Source organism: Falco biarmicus, chromosome 7 (genome assembly GCF_023638135.1).
Source record: "Falco biarmicus isolate bFalBia1 chromosome 7, bFalBia1.pri, whole genome shotgun sequence".
Taxonomy (NCBI): Eukaryota; Metazoa; Chordata; class Aves; order Falconiformes; family Falconidae; genus Falco; species Falco biarmicus.
Genome location: NC_079294.1, coordinates 8,469,644 through 8,475,643, shown reverse-complemented (window position 1 = coordinate 8,475,643; position 6,000 = coordinate 8,469,644).

The following is a 6,000-nucleotide window of genomic DNA, read 5'->3' as shown; positions in this document are numbered from 1 at the left end:
TTTTTCTTATTCATGGACGAATTGGTAATTGAGGGACTTTTCACCTCACAACCTATTGGTCAACTTATCTTTTTATTTCCAGTGCCTTTGCTGCTCTACAAAGTTTTGCTGCTCATAACTATGCAACTACTTGGCTCTTATTTATCTGTCCATCACAACAGTTTTAGATCACAACACATCTCCCAAACATTTAAAACCAAAAAAAACCTCCACGTCTCCCTCTCTTTTTCATCCCTGCCTGCTGAAGGATAGAGCTTGTCTAGTTTTCCTTTCTTGCCTTTGCCTCTGGCACTTGTTTTTACTTCATCCTCTATTTCAGGCTAAGGGTCTCCAGATCTCCTTGACACATGTCCCAAAAGAGGTACCTTTCCATTTCTTGATCTTTCCTGACAGCAACCATCCCTTCCCATACTCAGCAGTTTCATTACTATAAGGAAATAAATACAGTAGCAAGTCAGCACCACCTTTGTAAGCTCAAGAATTTTTAAGAGGCACTGGAAAGCCATGCAGGTCAAGAACATTAAGTGTATCTGTAAGTGATATGTATTTCAAGCTATGGAGGTAAAAAACAACAGTAGCTCTTCTGTCTCAAGTAAGGTGTACCTCATTCTAGCCCTAATATTACCATGCTTCCAAATAAACAATGATACTTAGAAAGGACTCAGAACCTTCCATCGTTCATGTCTGTCACATATATCTAGTCTAACCTCACAAATTTCCAAAGAGGAAAAGAGCATTTTGTAGGAGATGCTATACTCACACCACATGCAAAGCTTCCTTGATGTAATTGCAAACAAACTGCTAAGTGTAACCTGCCTCTCTAAGGACCCATGGACCTGGAACAAACCAACTGTGTGAGGTTATCAGAGCCAGCAGGGAAGGAGCCAGAGGAATTACAGAAAGGACTTAGAAGTGGGAACAAATTAAATGGGAGAGTTTGTGTGGTTTGCCTTGCTGGGGCAACCAGGCCCCTCTAGCTATGTGCTTAAAGGGGGACAAACTGCTGACTGAATGGACATGGGGCCCTGAGAAAGAATAATCCTTGGGGAAAGTAAACAAGAAGCTTGTGCACCATGAAGCACACTGACAGGCAAATGGACTGTGTCACTAAGAGAAAACTAGAGCAGCTACATAAAAGATAATGACAAAACCAATAGGTAGGTATATCTCAATGGATTTGTCTGTTGTGGAGGGGAAGGGCAGAAATATTGTGTATCTGCTGCTGAAAAACCAGCAGTAGACTAGGCACCCCTCCTGTAGTCAACAAAAGCAACGGGATTTGCAGCTTGCATCTCAGCAGGAGAAATTGCTGCAGTGTATGCTGACATGGGGTCTGGGGAGTACTGCTGGACTGGCAGAAGGTAGCTGGGGCTGGCTTAGCTCTGTGCTGACGGAGCTAAACCGTTACCCTCAAAAGCCCATCTGCATCTCTGAATGCCTAGTGCTGCTGGTGCGGAGGGTTAAAATGGAGTAGCTACAGAGAACTCCCTAATGAGAGGGGGCCATGCAACACAGAGTGCTGAGCTATTTGGCTCTCTTCTGGCCAGGCTGAGACTGGCTCCAGAGGCATACTGTCATTGCATCTGGGCTGCACTACTTTCATGGGGAATGTGCTCATTTATAGCGATCAGCCAGCCAGGGAGCATCACTACCTGTATGTTCAGAGATGAGAATGGTAGCTTTGGAATGGTAGTCTGCTGCTACATCTTAAACTCATTGTCACTCCAGACACTCCTCTACAAGTAACACGGAGAACATAGAGGTGGAAGGAATGAATTCATGTGACAGACTACAGCATTCTGCTACAAAAGGCAAGGAAGACTTGTAGCCTGCCAAAAAGCTTTGGAAGAATTACTAGTCCTGCATCAGCTTACAGAAGGTCCTCCTGAGAGCAGGGAAATTCCAGTAATATGTAGCTGGTATGCAAACTTGCACACGTGAAGGGATTGTTCACTGGCGCATATATAGATACGTGCCCAGCATACATAGATACGTGTCATGAGCCATTTGAGCCATAGGTGGTGGTCTCTGTTCAACAGAGCAGTCTGCATGAGGCAGCCAGAGAAAGTGTTGAGTAGTAAGTGAGGGGTAAAAGGTTGAATTGAGATCAAATGGTCTCAGATTGTGTGGGAACTCCACTGTTGCCCAAATGAAAAATCAAAAGAAGTCTGGTGAGTACATTGCCAGGCTTCCTTAGGGAACAACAACCAAAAAGTTTTAAGAAGCTCTGTGAAAAGAGCTACCCAGGCCCAGACATCTTTAAGCATCAAGGAAAGCTGGTGTATCAGTATGCAGACTTGACAACCCTGAAATGGAACATCATTGAGAAGTCTGTATGGTAATGAGACAGGTCCCCATCAAACCATAGAACTAGTTTGGACAAGACCCTGAGGGTAATCATGTGTGTGCTGCTGAGGATTGATTCCCTAAATGCTTGCAGCAAGTAATATGGTGACTCTCACAGTGCTGGGAAGTAATCAGGTGACTCTACAAAATGCTCATCTGAGGACAAAACTGTGTGGAGCAGGTGACAGCCTACAGTTCCCACAGACTTGGACCAAGATAGGAGGACAAAGGGCCTGCTTTGAGCGGAGAAATAATCTTGCTCTGTCCTGGTCCCTCGGTTCTAAGGTTTGAAGAATTTGTACTCACTTTAAGCATTTGCCATCTTTTCTGGGCTGAGGACAGACCTGATTGCTACACAAGTTCTGGGCAAATGAGGAAGAATACAACTGTATTTACAGGCTCTATGCTGGAAGGATTTTTTTCCTTAAAATATTAGAAAAGAAATCTTTAATTTTATGTAAACCCTTATCTGCAACAGTGGGAAGGAAATGTGGGAGGTTTTAACATGGCTTTAACCTGATGTTGGTGTTTTCAACAAAGGTGCTATTAACAACTGTTACTGTTATATAGTTCTATCAAGTTATGTTGTAATTGATTTCCACAGCAGTGTGATCATGTTATATATTCTGGATTACAACTCAGAGAAAGAGGGGATAGAAAAAGCACAGAATGAAGACTACAGCGCAAAACCTGTTCTGATTATTACATGAATCTTGGATGTTCTTATTAGTCCAATTTGTTTAAACAGTGTTTATTTGTAGGTAATGTTGAGGATCCAGCCAGGCTGCACCTGCCTCCCCAGGCATGCTCAAACACAGCCTGGGATTGCACATCTTCAAGGGAGAGCAGGGTGGGGTTCCTTCAAATGACAGAACCTTCTATGAGGAGGAAGTTTCAAGCTGTAACTTGCAAAATATGTACAACACACTACTGTGAAAATCCAGCCACCAGAACAAGGAAGATCTAGGCAGACAGCTGCAACTAATCATGCAAAAAGCTGAAAGGAGCTGCTCTTTGTATTAAGCATGTGCAGTGCAGTTTTCAAGAAACACTGTCGTCTCTTCTAGCATGAGAAAAGACAGGTACACAAGAGCATGAGAATTCCCACATCATTTCCTAGTATGTAACTGTCACACAAGCCAGTAGACATCCTATCAAGGATGCTGACTAATGAATCTATCTTAGGCTGCAGGTCCTTGTTAGCACAAGGTGACTAGATGTCCACAGATCACACAATTGATATGATCCCTGATGGCTGCACCTCTTGCCACCTCCCCTGCAGCTGAAATGATGCAATGAGCACAGCTGAATGAGTACAGTTGGATGAAGAGAGGAGCTGACTGGGGGAGGGCGGGGTGTGTGTGTGTGCAGGCTGAGGAAGAGAACCACTAAAACACACAGCAAATGTTTGCCAAAAATGAGTATGTATACTTACTAAGGCACATTTCTTGAAAGGCTGCATCCTTTTGATAAGATACATGGCATAATCTTTCACTGAAGGCGGTGGGATAAAATAGATGCACCAACTGGCCTTTTTTATCAATGCAGTCTGAGTTGTTCACGGAGGAATTATCTTTGCATGTAACAGGGAGTCAAGCACATCAACAACACTGAGCAAGTAATAAAAAATACTCCAAAATTCACTGCTGCAGGAAGACAAGAGCTTTCAGTTGTTTTAATCCCAGATGTTTTGTACCTTCTCTTTTTATTTTACAGAAATATGTCACAGGCACCGAGGAAGAAAGTTCTAAGAGAAAATGTCTAGTGTATCAAGATAGATGAAATAAACCTGCAACATCTCCAAGTCAGTGGCCTATGTTTTCCAGTAGCAGACCAGATATTCAGGCTTCCTACTCCCTCCTTAGTTCTGCCCCTAGCTCTGACACAAATCAAACCTACAAAAGCATATTGTCCTTACCCCAACTGTGTGCCAGCCTGGACTCGTTCAAATGAAAACCTGGGCTATGCTAGATCCTGTCTCTTGTTACCATGATGCATGCAGTGAAGAGTAAGATTGCCTCAGATAGGTCTGGAATAGAGCAATTCAAAGCAACCCCATCCTGTCTTTGATTTGGATGTGCTGTGCTTTCCATCATAGCCAAAGGGGAGCTCCTACCTCTGACACACAGGTATGCACTCTCCTTCACCCCAGCTCTTGGTATGTTGCATCAGCAAGAACAGCAACAGCCTCCAGCCTTGGAGCTATCTGAGTGAAGGACAGGCAAATGGCCTGGCACTGAATGTTGTTGTTCCCAAACACCTGCGTCCCACAAGTGCTTTTGAGTTCAGCTGTACACAGTTGTTGTAACAACATGCTTTTATCCCAGAGGAAAGGAGACTAGCTGTTGGGGCAGTAACCAAAGCCCACAGTCTCCCCCATTTTGATAGCTGTTTGCTGTGTGACCTTGGCTAAAACACTTGAGATTACCCATCTGGAGAACGGATAAACTAATGTAGCAACTTGAGGAGTAACTTCACCCTTTCCTGGGCACAGTCCTTAATTATGGTTAGCAAAGTCCCAGCCAGCTTGGCATAAAAAAAGCACTTACTCATGGAAGGGTAAAATGCAGTTTTGGCTTCAAAACCGACTTAGGGCTACCCCCCGCCCCCCCCCCCCCCCCCCCCCGGGAAAAGCCCCCACCCCTCGCCAGTCTTTGGCGGTCCAGAGGCAGAAGCAGACTGCTAAATCAGTGGTTTGCCTGAGGAGCGAGCGGAGGCTTGCAGCAGCATGGCTGCTTTCTCTGCACATTCCTCTGGTGACGCTTATTACCCAGCATGCAGATAACCCTGAGTCAAGGCTTTGGTATGAGCGGCGCTGCCAGGAGCTGCGTGCTCAGAATAGAGGGTTACAGTTTAAACCGAGGTGAAGCTCCATCCCCAGCCAGCTGCACCCTGCCTGCCTCCCCTACTCGGCTGGAGCCAGCCACCCCTTCACCTATTTGCAGAAAAGGAGCTTTCCAGTCCCTCCCCTCCACCCCACCGTTCACCCAGGGATCATTCCCATTGAGAAGCTCTCAGCCTAATAGTAATCCCGACGAATTTAGCTGCTGCTAATAAATCCCACCCCTCTGCCCCTCCCAACCTGCCTCCATGCAAATCCATTTGTAGGTTACTTGAACAATAGCGGAGCTGTAATCAGCCCTCCCCTCTGGCAGCCTGCAGGGAGGGAGGGGAGGAGGATGATGACAGTGGGGAATTCTGCTCGGCTCCTTGAAGCTGCACAGACATGTTTCACGTCCCCATTCCCATCCCCTGCGCAGAGGCGGGCCGGCCGACCGACAGGCAGGCAAGCGGGGGATCACATGGCCGTCTAGGCCAGGCCCAGGCCAGCGGCAATAGCATGCCGGGGCTGCCCGCTGCCCCCTCCCCCCCCCGGCCCCGCCCGGCCCGGCCCGGTTCGGTTCGCCGGCTCGGTGTCCCAGCCCGAGCCGCCGCGCCGCAGCCGTGCCAAGCTGCGGGGTTGCCAGGCTCAGCCTCCTCCATTCGCAGGGCGCTGAACAAAAGCAAAGGGCCTTCGCGCTGGCCAAAAATCGGGGGGAAAGACCCCAGTGATGCAGACTGGGGGGGGCCCGTCACGCTGGCACAGCCGGTGCTGCTGGGAGAGCAGTGCCAGCCGGAGAGAAAGCAGTGGCTCCCCATTATAGCTTTCTTTTG